Here is a 14,651-nt window from a genome sequence, read left to right as displayed (position 1 = left end):
GAGTAGCTTTACATGTTCAGCATTTCAGTATGTTTGTTTCTTTTACTAGTAGATGAGCATGAGTAGATTTCCTTTTGAGCATTCAGTTTTAATTTTCAGTATAATCACATGCATACTCGAGTTTTTTGAGTTAGATAGCGCTTACTAAGCAATTTTGCTTATAGATGCATTTCCTCTTACTGCAGATAAAGGAAAGGAAAAGCTATAGTAAAGGAAGGCGACAAGGAGGTGCGGATGGATGTGTGATGCCTGGACTATAGAAGCCTTGGGATTTAGCATAAGAATTTCTTAACAAAGAGTTGAGTAGAATGTATTAGATGAGTCATTTAGTCTTCCGCTGCTAGTTAATTATATGTTTTGAGTTCTCCGAGAGTTTTAGGAATTTCTATCAACATGTGAACAAGGATAGTTAAGTAAAGTTAGTAGTCCAGTAGCACTCCGCCCTCACAGTCCAGTAGTGAGGAGGGTGGGGTGTTACAACAATAGAGGCTTCAACTCGTGCTTTATTTTTCACTTTTTTCTTCAAATGATATAAGAATCTGTTGGTAATATAACAAATTATATTCAATATTAATATATAATCCAGGATTAGTATTTTTTTTTTTTTTTTGCATTCAAAGAGTCGAAGTATAGAAAAAAGAAATTCTACCTTTCAAATGGATACATCCACCGAAAATGGGCAGGTCCTCCAACTTTAGCCTCATAAGGTAAGTGAACTAAAAGATGTTCTATGGAATCAAAAAAAAAGGGTGGAAATATCCTTTCCAAATTGCACAAAATGATTGGAATGTCTCTCTCTAACTTCTCCATGTGTGAATGTCTCAAAACTGTTGAGCAAATATCATGTAGGAAAATACTTAACTCCGTAATCACTCCCCATACAAATTGTGGTAAGAGTTCCTTAAAAGCAATAGGAATCAGTCTTTACATTATTATATGACAATCATGACTTTTCATACCAATTAACTTGCATTCTTTCATATCGACACATCATCCAAGATTAGAGACATACCTATCTGGAAATTTCAAAGATTTCAACCATTCACATAGGACATGTCGTTGATCCTTATTTTATGTATAAACTGCCTTTGGCTTTGGTCCCCTGCTATTTTCATCGACATCAAGAGTGTATCTTTTACAAATGAGTCGTATATCTTTTCTTGCATTGAGATTGTCTTTTATTTTTCCGTTGATATCCATCACTGTATTTATCAGATTATCAAAAACATTCTTCTCAATATGCATTACATCGAGATTATGATGTATCAAATGACTAAACCAATACGACAAATTCCAAAATATACTCTGTTTAGTCCATTTATATGTACTCCCATATTCATATATTGTACCATGTGGCTTTTCAATAACGGATGGAAAGTGAAGCACTCTGTCACTCTATACCAAATATCTAGATCTGTCAATCTCAATGGCGGAAGTGTTCTTTCAATCCTATTTTTAGTGAATTCATCTTTATTCTTTCTGAAATTATGATTTGTTGGTAAAAATTGTCTATGACGATCAAAATAACTCGACTTCTTCCCATTTTTCAATTTGATTGACTTTGATCTCTCCATATATATGGGGCATCTGAAGATCCCAGCAGTACTCCAACCTGATAGCATACTATAAGTTGGAAAGTCATTTATGGTCCAAAGAAGAGCAGCCTTCATTATAAACATCAGGTTAGAATGAACATCGTATGTAGGAACACCTTCATCCCATAGTTGTTTAAGTTCTGCTATCAGGGGTTGCATATAAATATCTATTAACTTCTTTGGATTTTGCGGGCCAGGCACAACTAATGTTAAAAACATATAAGGTGTTTTCATGCACATCCCAGGTGGAAGATTATACGACGTTAAGATAATTGGCCAACAAGAATAATTTCTTCCCAATTTACCAAATGGAGCAAATCCATCAGCACAGAGACATAATCTAATGTTTCAAGTCTCCTTTGCAAAATCTGGATATGTCTATCAAAATTTTCCACACATCTGCATCTGATGGATGACACATTAGCCCCTCTTTTCTTTGATGAGTTGCATGTCAAGTCATGTGTTCCACAATTGCCTTTGATGCATACAGTCTTTGTAACCTCGGAGTTAAAGGTAAATAAAACAACTGGGTGTATGATTTATGTCGTTGTTGACTCCCTCTGGTTGTCTTATACCTATCTTGATTACAGAATTTACAAACATCTATATATGCATCATCTCCCCAATATAACATACAACCATCTCTGCAAACATCAATTCTTTCCACCGGAAGACCTAAATCTTTCACTAATTTTTTCATACTATAAAAATCAAGAGGCGAAATGTGATCACATGGCAACGTATCGTCAAAAGCTTGAACAAAATTATTAAAACAATGTTGCGACACATTATGATCTACCTTTACATTTAATAGTCTTGCAATGAGAGATAATTTAGTTTAACTGTCACAACCGGCCCATAATGGTTCCTCTGTGACACTCAACACTTCATGAAATTTGCGATATATTTCATAACACTTGGTACTTTGGGCTCCTCCAACGGTGATGTATTAGTATCAAACATTTGTTCACTTATTGGTGGGAAACTAGAACTCACACCAAGCATTTCGGGAATAAAATTCTAACCTGTTGCATCAATTACCATCCGTTGATATAGATTTAATTGTTCCTAATAACTCTGATCCCCCTAACAGAGGCTTGGAAATTCCATCCATAATCCTCATCAGATATGAACAGTTCACCATGAGATGTCCAATTATAATAATTCGGGGTAAAACCAAATCTACAAAAAATTTCTTCAACTTTATCGGTGGGTAAAAATTTGTCATTGTGATACTTTCTACATGGACACCTTATCTTCTTGTCATCCATATACATAACTTGACTAGATGCAAAATTCAAAAATTGCCTCAGACTAGTGATAAACTCATTAGTTAACCCCCGACGATCAAGCAAATTCTTATTATACATCCAAGTTCTTTCATTCTGCATTTTACCTGTATTCAGTTATTTAGTTAAACATTATTAAAAGTTACTACAAATAAATCTTATCATTGAAGACAAAGTAACAAAGAGCATCTTATCAAAATGAGGGAACACACATATGTATAATATATTACTAGTATTAATGTAAAATCAAGCACAAGAAGATTGTGTTTGGATCTATTACATGTAACACCCCACCCTCCTCAGTACTAGACTGTGAGGGCGGAGCGCTACTAGACTGCTAACTTTACTTAACTAACATTGCACACATGTTGATAGTAATTCCTAAAACTCTCGGAGAACTCAAAACATACAATTAACTAGCAGCGGAAGACTAAATGACTCATCTAATACATTCTACTCAACTCTTTGTTAATAAATTCTTATGCTAAATCCCAAGGCTTCTATAGTCCAGGCATCACACATCCATCCGCACCTCCTTGTCGCCTTCCTTTGCTATAACTTTTCCTTTCCTTTATCTGCAGTAAGAGGAAATGCATCTATAAGCAAAATTGCTTAGTAAGCGCTATCTAACTCACAAAACTCGAGTATGCATGTAAGCTGAAAGAAATCTAGAAACTGAATGCTCATCTAATAGCAAACGAAACATAGCATACTGAAATACTAAACATGTAAGCAAATCTAAACAACATGTCAGTATATAAGAAAGCTAAACTTGCTAAATTTTAAACTTATGTGAAGCTTATTTCTTTTGTTTGAAAACTTATACTTTAATACTTCAAAATAATAATCAACTTTCTTCTTGGGCCCGGCAATTGTACTTGCTATGCGCACATCCCAAACTAGACCCGAGATAGCTGGTCCCGAATCTAGTAGGGTTTACTATTGTAACGACCCGACCCATTTGGCGGCCCATTTGGCGACCCTCTGGTCGTCGACCGTCGACCGTCGGTCGTGCCGTTACTACTAGGTTATCTAAACCTAGGGACGACTATGGGAGCCCAACCCAAGGACAACTGAGAGTCCAGCACAGTGCCACTGATAAAAGTAAAATACTTGTTATCTTTTAATACTTTTAATATATAATGCCTCGACATTTTAACGAGCACCTTGTGTGCCAAAATCCCTAAAGTCTTGACTTTGGGATCTACTTAAGGCCTTGGCCTTTTTCTTTCTTTTCTTTATCTTCCTTTTACTTGTTAATACTTCTAATAAAAGAATGTTTCTTTAAAAACAGAAATGTTTAAACAAATTCTAACTTTGAAATGCATAAACAAAAATCTGCATACTATGCTAATCAAAATTCTGCATACTATTCTAATCAAGATTCTGCATTCTATGCTACACTATTTCTGCATACTATGCAAACATAAATTCTGCACTATAATACTTAACCAAACTGCACTATAATCTTTTTCTTTAAAAATTGCATTATAAGTTCCACCAAAAATCTGCACTATAAACTTTAAAGAAATCTGCACCATAAGCTCTTAAGAAATCTGCACTACAAGCTCTAAAGAAATCTACTCTAAAGAAATCTGCATTTTAAGCTCTAAGAAATCTGCACTACAAGCTTAATTAAAATCTGCACTATAAGCTTACATAAAAATCTGCACTATAAGTTTGATTGAAATATGCACTATAGGCTTAATTAAAATCTGCACCTATAAACTTAATTAAAATCTGCACTATAAGCTTAATTAAAAAACTGCACTATAAGCTTAATTAAAATCTGCACTGTAGGCTTAATTAAAATATGCACTATAAGTTTACATAAAAAACTACATTATAAGTTTAATTAAAATCTGCACTATAGGTTTAATTAAAAATCTGCACTATAAGCTTAATTAAAATCTGCAATATAAGCTCTACATAAAAATCTGCATTATAAGCTTAATTAAAATCTGCACTATAGGCTTAATTAAAAATCTGCACTATAAACGCTTAATTAAAATCTGCAATATAAGCTCTACATAAAAATCTACATTATAAGCTTAATTAAAATCTACACTATAGGCTTAATTAAAAATCTGCACTATAAACGCTTCTTATGCTTCGAATTCAAGAAGAACAAAGGTCTTAAACTACTCTTACTGCAGGTGAGAAGCACTTACCTTGATTCTTGGACTCACAACCGAACAAAAAGGGCTTCTAGGACCTTGGTCGACCGCCGGAGATGATGCCGTAACTTCCTTTCATTTTCTGCCCGAGCTCCGCCATCGTACGCAGAAGAGAAGGAGAGAATGGTTTAAGTCACCGGAAAACAGAGCATCAACTTATCCCTTTTTATAACTTAATATTTCTGTTAACTCCTTAAATAAATTCGCTACCTTTTCTAAACAGATAAATCCAACATCAACTTATCCCTTTTATAATATTCTGTTAACTATCTTAAATAAATTCGTTACCTTTTCTAAACAAACAAATCCAAGATCAACTTATCCCTTTTATAATCCAATATTCTGTTAACTATCTTAAATAAATTTGCTACCTTTTCTAAACAGAAAAATCTGTTTGTCCACCTGGTCAGTCGGGTTTTGACCGAGTCAAAGGTCGTGGGTTCAATTCTCGGCTTGGATATTTTTTTGTCGAAACTTCCTTCGTTTAGTAAAAATACCAAACGACCTCCAAAAATTACATAAAAATACTCTTAAAATTTCTAAAAATCTCTAGAATATTTCTAAAATATTTCTAAATATTTTTAAGAACTTTTAGAACTCCTAATGAGGAAAATTGGGTCGTTACATTACAATTAATCAACTATAACATAATTATTTACAGTTAACTAGAGGGGATGAATAGCTCTTATGTAAACATTGAATCTATTACAATTAATCAACTATAACATAATTAATTATAGTTAACTTTATATATAGATAAGTAAATGTAAATTAATGAACTTAGGAATACCAAAAAGAGGTGAACAAATACGACTGTCTTCAACTACACTGAGATCACGGTAAATTGAGACCTGCACAAACAACATTATGAATTCAAACAGTACCTTCCGAATTTTAAATAAAAAATGAAATAATAATACACCTCATGCTACCACGGCTACCAGGGGCAGTCGCGGCCATCCACAGCCACCATGAACAATCGCATCCCCCGTGTCCAGCCGCAGCCACCCTACGTGTGCAGCAGCGGCAACGCCCGGCCACTACCAGATTAGGCCAACCGCTGCCAAGCCCGGCCACACGGCCACCCACGGCCAAACGCAGCCAGCCACATAGCGCAGGCTAAAGTCGACTAGCCACGCAACGACGGCCAGACTCGGCCAGCCCTGCTACGGTGGTTAGAGTCGGCCACCCACCCGGCGGCGGCCAGAGTCGACCAGAGTCGGCCAGCCACCCGACAACAGTCAGGGCAGTGGCCAGCTGCGCGTAGCAGTGGCCACCCACGCCTGGCAGCGTCCACTCAGCTAGACACGGGCAAAGAGGGGAAAGGGGATTAGATGGGAGAGGCCAAGAGAGGAGATGGCCATACCGACACACGCTTCCGCCGTTTGAGATCAACGCCACCACTGGAGTTCAAAGCCACCGTCGAAGATTAACGACTCCGCCGAAGAGAATCCTAGAGTAGATCTAGGAATGGGTCGGGGCAGAGAGAAAAGGAAGCAAAGGAAACGACAACGTGAGATGAATTAAATCTAGATCTAGGGTTTTTTTACATCAACAATTTTTTCATCCCTAAAATTGGGACAAAACCCTTATTCATCCCCAAATCTGGGACGAATCCTAGATTCGTCCCAAAATTTAAATTTTTTTAAAAACATAAGGGAAAAATCGGAAGACTTAAAGATGGATCTAGAGACATCAGAATTTCATGAAACAAGTTTCCGTGTGTTTATATCATTCTCCTAATCATAATAATGTCCTCATAAATAATTTTGACCTAATTTATTGAATTTTGGGAATTTTAATTGGAATTTGACCTAATTCGGGTTAAAAAATCGCCACACTCAAAATATTATGTTAAAATTATGGATGAGGATGTTTATGATCAGGAGAATGATAAGAACTTATGGAAATTTGTTTCATGAAATTCCGATGTCTCTAGGTCCATATTTAAGGTTTCGACTATATATACGAACATGCGTTGAACAATAACTTTTTAATTAGTATTAAACTATATATGTTTTAATCAATATGGGCCTAGAGACATCGGAATTTCATGAAATAAGTTTTTTTATATTCATATCATTCTCCTGATCATAATAGTATCCTCATAAATAATTTTGACCTAATTTATTGATTGATGGGAATTTTTAATTGGAATTTGACCTAATTCGAGTTAAAAAAATCACCACACTCAAAATATTATGTTAAAATTATGAATGAGGATGTTTTATGATTAGGTAAATAATATGAACTTATGAAAATTTTTCTCATGAAATTCTGATATCTCTAGGTCCATATTTTAGGTTTTGACCACATATACGAACATGCATTAAACAATAACTTTTTAATTAGTATTAAACTATATATGTTTTAATCAATATGGACCTAGATAAATCAAAATTTCATGAAACAAGTTTTTATGTGTTCGTATCATTCTCTTGATCGTAATAGTATCCTCATGAATAATTTTGACCTAATTTATTGATTGATGGGAATTTTTAATTAGAATTTGACCTAATTCGGGTTAAAAAATTACCACACTCAAAATATTATATTAAAATTATGGATGAGGATGTTTTTATGATTAGGAGAATAATATAAACTCATGGAAATTTGTCTCATAAAATTCCTATATCTCTAGGTCCATATTTTTTGTTTTGACCACATATATGAACATGCGTTGAACAATAACTATTTAATTAGAATTAAACTATATATGTTTTAATCAATATGGACCTAGAGACATCAGAATTTCATGAAATAAGATTTTATGTGTTCTTATCATTCTCCTGATCATGATAGTATCCTCATAAATAATTTTGTCTTAATTTATTGAATGTTGGGAATTTTTAATTCAAATTTGACCTAATTCGAGTTAAAAAATTTCCACACTCAAAATATTACTTCAAAATTATGGATGATGATATATTTCTGATCAGGAGAATGATACAAACTTATAGAAACTTGTTTCATGAAATTTCGATGTCTCTAGGTCCATATTTAAGCCTTACCATTTTTCCTTTTTTTTGTAAATTTTTAATTCTAGGGTGAATCCAGGATTCGTCCCAGATTTCGTCCAAGAATTGAAAATTTAAAAAAAATGAAAAAAAAAATAGGAAGGCTTAAATATAGACCTAGAGACATCAGAATTTCATAAAATAAGTTTTGTGTGTTTGTATCATTCTCCTAATCGTAATAGTATCCTCATAAATAATTTTTACCTAATTTATTGAATGTTGGGAATTTTTAATCCGAATTTGACCTCATTTGAGTTAAAAAATCATCACACTCAAAATATTACTTTAAAATTTTGGATGATGATATATTTATGATAAGGAGAATGATACAAATTTATAGAAACTTATTTCATGAAATTTCGATGTCTCTAGGTCCATATTTAAGCCTTACAATTTTTTTCCTTTTTTTAAAAAAAAAATTAATTCTGGGACGAATCCTGGATTCGTCCCAAAATTTTGGGATGAATATGGATTCGTCCCCAAATCTAGGACAAATCCTGGATTCATCCCCAAATCTGGGATGAATCCAGGATTCGTCCCAGAATTGAAAATTTTAAAAAAAAACAAGGAAAAAATCGGAAGGCTTAAATATGGACCTAGAAATATTAAAAATTTATGAAAAAAGTTTCTACATGTTCGTATCGTTCTCTTGATCATAATAATATCGTCATAAATAATTTTGACCTAATATATTGAATGTTAGGATTTTTAATCCGAATTTGATCTAATTAGAGTTAAAAAATTGCCACACTCAAAATATTATTTCAAATTATGGATGATGATATATTTACGATCAAGAGAATGATACAAACTTATAGAAACTTGTTTCATGAAATTCTGATGTCTCTAGGTCCATATTTAAGCCTTATAATTTTTTCCCTTTTTTTAAAATTTTTAATTCTAAGACGAATCCTGAATTCGTCCCAGATTTGGGGACGAATCCAGCATTCATCCCAGATTTGGGGGCGAATCCATATATTCGTGGGGACGAATCCAGGATTCGTCCTAGAATTGAAAATTAAAAAAAAAAGGAAAAAAATTAGAAGGCTTAAATATGGACCTAGAAACATCAGAAATTTATGAAAAATGTTTTTATATGTTCATATCGTTCACTTGACCGTAAAAGTATCCTCATAGATAATTTTGACCTAATTTATTGAATGTTGGGAATTTTTAATCCAAATTTGATCTAATTCGAGTTAAAAAATTGCCACACTCAAAATATTACTTCAAAATTATGGATGATGATATATTTACGATCAGGAGAATGATACAAATTTATAGAAACTTATTTTATGAAATTATGATGTCTCTATGTCTATATTTAATCCTTACAAATTTTTTCCTTTTAAAAAAAATTAATTCTGGGATGAATCCAAGATTCGCCCCCAATTCTGGGAAGAATCCAAGATTCGTCCCAGAATTGAAAATTAAAAAAAAAATCGGAAGGCTTATATATGGATCTAGAAATACCTGAATTTCATGAAACAAGTTTCTATAAGTTTGTATCATTCTCTTGATCGTAAATATATCATCATCCATAATTTTGAAGTAATATTTTGAGTGTGGCAATTTTTTAACTTGAATTAGGTCAAATTAAGATTAAAAATTCCCAACATTCAATAAATTAGGTCAAAGTTATTTAAGAGGATACTATTATAATCAAGAGAATGATACAAATATATAGAAACTTTTTTCATAAATTTTTGATGTTTGTAGGTCCATATTTGAGCCTTTCAATTTTTTTCTTTTTTTTTAAAAATTTCAATTCTAGGACGAATCCTGGATTCGTCCCAGATTTAGGAACGCATCCAAGATTAGTCCTAAAATTTTGGGATGAATCTATGGATTCATCCCCAAATCTAGGACGAATCCTGGATTCATCCCAGAATTGGGGATGAATCTTGGATTCATCCTAGAATTGAAAATTAAAAAAAAAAAAAGGAAAAAAAATCGGAATGCTTAGATATGGACCCAAAGACACCGTAATTTCATAAAACAAGTTTCTATAAGTTTGTAGCGTTCTCTTGATCATAAATATGTCATCATCCATAATTTTGAAGTAATATTTTAAGTGTGGTAATTTTTTAACTCGAATTAGGTTAAATTCGGATTAAAAATTCCCAACATTCAATAAATTATGTCAAATTATTTATGAGGATAGTATTACAATCAAGAGAATGATACGAACATATAGAAACTTGTTTCATGAAATTTTGATGTCTCTAGGTCCATATTTAAGCCTTATGATTTTTTTTCTTTTTTTAAAAAATTTTCAATTCTGAGACAAATCTTGGATTCGCCCCAAATTTGGGGGTGAATCAAGGATTCATCCCAAAATTTTGGGACGAATATATGGATTCGTCCCCAAATCTGGGACGAATATATGGATTTGTCCCCCAAATCTGTGACAAATCCTAGATTCATCCCAAATTCTAGGACGAATCTAGGATTCGTCCCAGAATTAAAAATTAAAAAAAAAAGAAAAAAATCAAAAGGCTTAGATATGGACCTAGAGATACGGGACTTTCATGAAACAAGTTTCTATAAGTTTGTATCGTTCTCTTGATCGTAAATATGTCATCATCCATAATTTTGAAGTAAAATTTTTAGTGTGGCAATTTTTTAACTCGAATTAGGTCAAATTCAGATTAAAAATTCCCGACATTCAATAAATTAGGTCAAAATTATTTATGAGGATACTATTATGATCAAGAAAATGATACGAACATATTGAAACTTTTTTCATAAATTTTGATGTCTCTAGGTCCATATTTAAGCCTTCCGATTTTTTTCCTTTTTTTTTTAAATTTTCAATTCTAGGACAAATCCTGGATTCGTCCCAAATTTGGGGAAGAATCCAAGATTCATCCCAAAATTTTGGGATGAATATATGGATTCGTCCCCAAATTTGGGACGAATCCAAGATTCATCCCCAATTCTAGAACGAATCCAAGATTCGTCCCAGAATTGAAAATTAAAAAAAAAAAGGAAAAAAATTGGAAGGCTTAGATATGGACCTAGAGACACTAGAATTTCATGAAATAAGTTTCTATAAGTTTGTATCATTCTTTTGATCGTAAATATGTCATCATCCATAATTTTGAAGTAATATTTTGAGTGTGGCGATTTTTTAACTCGAATTAGGTCAAATTCGGATTAAAAATTCCCAATATTCAATAAATTAGGTCAAAATTATTTATGAGGATAATATTACGATCAAGAGAATGATAGGAACATATAGAAACTTGTTTCATGAAATTCCGATATCTCTAGATCCATATTTAAGCTTTATGATTTTTTTCTCTTTTTTTATTTTCAATTTTGGGGTGAATCCTGGTTTTGTCCCAGAATTAAAAATTATTAAAAAAAAATAAAAAATTTGTAAGGCTTAAATATGGATCTAGAGACATCAGAATTTCATGAAACAAGATTCTATAAGTTTGTATCATTCTCCTGATCATAAATATAGCATCATCCATAATTTTGAAATAATATTTTGAGTGTGGCGATTTTTTAACTCGAATTAGGTCAAATTCGGATTAAAAATTCTCAACATTCAATATATTATGTCAAAATTATTTATGAGGATATTATTATGATCAAGAGAACGATACGAACATATAGAAACTTTTTTCATAAATTTTTGATGTCTCTAGGTCCATATTTAAGTTTTCCGATTTTTTCTTTTTTAAAAAGAAATTTCAATTCTAGGGTGAATCCTGGATTAGTCCCAAAATTATGGGAGGAATTTAGCAACGAAAATATTGTAACGACCCAAATTTTCTCATTTTGAGCCCCAAAAATAATTCAAAAATATTTAGAAATGCTATAGAAAAATTCTAGAGATTTTTAGAAATTTTTTAAAGTATTTTTATGTAATTTTTGGAGTTCTTTTGGTATTTTTACCAAGGAGAATAAGTTTTAAAAATAAACTAAAAAAAAAAAAAAAAGGTTGTAGAAGCTGGGTTTCGAACCCAGCACCTCGGACCCAAGCAAAACCGGCCCAACCAACCGAGCTGCGTTCGATTTGTTAATCATATATGAAGCGATATATATTTAAGTAGTAGTTAGGAACAGTAAAATAAATTGGAAATAAAAGTGCGCGGCTGAGGAATCGAAGCCAAGATCTCTGACTTGGTTAAAATCTGGCTAACCAAGTGTGTTGTGGGCGGTTTTGTTTAAGAATAGATAGTAAAATTATTTAAAGAAGTTAACCGAATATTGAGTTATAAGAGAGAACTTAGGCATTAATTTTTCCCGAGACCTAATTTTCTTCCCCCTCCCTTATCTCGCGCGGCGTCGTCCTCTGCTCGGGCGGAAGACGAAGAGAAGCTAGGGCTTCTTTCGACAGCCGACCAAGGTTCTCCAAGGGATTTTCTTCACTATCACAATCCCCTCGTCGAGGAGATTTCGTGGACACGAAGAGGAGCCGAGATCTTCACTTCTCCGGAAACTCTAGAGCCTTCCCCTTCGGCTGTGAGTCCAAGAAACCGCTGTAAGTTGCTACTCACCTGCGGTAAGAGTTGTTCCGATTTTAAATTGGTGTTTTTCTTGTATTTTTGAGCATGATCGTGAAGATGAAGGGTCTCTGCCGTGAGCTTCCTTGTTGTAGAATGTTTGCTGTCGTGAACCCTAAAGAAAGAAAGGGAAGGGTTAGTTTAGTTCAAGCAGGTGGATCAGATTTCCTTCAAAGCCTTGTAATTAGTATTCCTAGGTTTTGACTCAAACCCTTGTTGTTTGTTACCTTAGTAGGCATGATCGGTCCATGTAGGACTTTGTAGATTTTAGAATCTGTTGTAGTTGTAATGATCTCGAAGTTGTTCTGTTAAATTCTGCAAGGATTGAATGAAGCATGATTTTAGGCTATAAGGTTTTGATCTTTTAACTACGCCAGATCTTGTTCGATTCTGTTTATGTCTCATTGAATGGATATGAGAAGTTAGTGGTTGCTGTGGTTTAGGTTATCCACTGCTACCATAATCTGAATTGATGTACTGTTACTAACTGAAAAGAGTATTTCTCCAATGTATATGATCCATCTTTTACTTCCCTATGCATGAGTTAGATTTTTATTTGTTAGTTCCTCTAAAGCTAGTTTAAGTTCCGTGAAGCTAATTGTTGATGTTTGGATTCTCTTGAGTTGATCATGGATGTGGTAGCAAAACCTACAGATTCAAGTATAGATTTGGTGAGTATCATGTGTTAAGACTAAAGATGATTTGAATTGATGTAATGAATTTAACAGGTGAGAAATATGTGAGTAATTTAGATATGCTACTTCCATTTGAGTATACAGATTTGAGGTTCTGAACATGAGGTTTAGATAATTTGCTTATGTTAAATCTGAGCATGAGGTTTAGATAATTTGCTTACATTAAATCTGAGCATGAGGTTTAGATAAATTGCTTATGTTGAATCTGAGTTTGAGGTTTAGTTATGCTACTTCCATTCAAGTATATGGATAACATCTGTGCTTGGCTGATTCTGGAATTTTAAATGGATTACGAGTTATAATATCTTTATTGAGTGAATTCCAGACAAGTTGTGTATTAGTCATATTATGGAAAGGAAGTTTGAGAGACGATGAAAATCTGTACTAGCCAGAATATGTTTCTTTTGTTAAGTTTCTTTGCAGAATTTCTGTTAAGCAGGTGCAGATTTTGTTAAGCTAGGATGCAGATTTCTATTAAGCTATTATGCAGATTTTTATCAAGCTAGTATGCATATTTCTGTTAAGCGTTTGTGCAGATTTTTGATAAGTATTGTATGTGCAGATTTCTTTTGTATTCTATGCATGGTTATGTGTTACATAGTTAGTTTCATTCATAGATGCATACGAAAGATACCCTAACAGTATTTTGGGTTTAAGAAAAGTATAAGAAAGATAAAGAAAAGTATAAGACAGATAAAGAAAAGAAAGAAAAAGGCCAAGGCTTAAGTAGATCCCAAAGTCAAGACTTTAGAGATTTTGGCACACAAGGTGCTTATTAAAATGCCAAGGCATTATATATTAGAAGTATTAAAAGATAACAAGTATTTTACTTTTATCAGTGGCACTGTACTGGACTCTCAGTTGTCCTTGGGTTGGGCTCCCATAGTCGTCCCTAAGTTCAGATAACCTAGTAGTAACGGCACGGCCGACGGTCAACGGTCGACGACCTGAGGGTCGCCAAATGGGCCGCCAAATGGGTCGGGTCGTTACAAAAGTAAAAGCAAGTACAGTTGCCGGGCCCAAGAAGAAGTTGATTATTATTTTAAAGTATTATGAGTATAAGCTTTTGAACTAATAAGACAATGTGTTTACAAAAGTTTACAAGTATTAAAGAATAAGTTTTAAATAAGTGAAATAAAAGAATAAGTTTTTAAGTAAGTTTAATAAGAATCAGAAAGTGTTTAGAATTCAGTAAGTTAAATTCTTTATGCTAGCATGATAGTATAGACTTGTCTTACATGTTTAGCCTTTCAGTATGTTTCTTTACTATTAGAAGAGCATGAGTTAGCTTACTGTTATTTGTTATTTATGAGCATGAGTAGCTTTACATGTTAGCATTCAGTTTTAGCATGTTTTTA

The 14,651-nt window shown here is 33.1% G+C and overlaps 1 protein-coding gene across 1 annotated transcript in view; it reads right to left on the bottom strand.

Annotated features, from left to right (window-relative positions):
* Positions 1-3,434: 3,434 nt before the first annotated feature.
* Positions 3,435-14,651, bottom strand: part of LOC122041030 — a 36,919-nt gene continuing 25,702 nt past the window's right edge. The window contains exon 11 of the mRNA XM_042600563.1: positions 3,435-3,459. The gene's annotated coding sequence lies outside the window, so the exon portion shown is untranslated. The remainder of the gene's footprint in view (positions 3,460-14,651) is intronic.

Source organism: Zingiber officinale, chromosome 2A, assembly GCF_018446385.1.
Source record: "Zingiber officinale cultivar Zhangliang chromosome 2A, Zo_v1.1, whole genome shotgun sequence".
Lineage (NCBI taxonomy): Eukaryota > Viridiplantae > Streptophyta > Magnoliopsida > Zingiberales > Zingiberaceae > Zingiber > Zingiber officinale.
The sequence above is the reverse complement of the archived record's forward strand: the minus strand, read 5'-3'. Positions and strand labels throughout refer to the sequence as shown.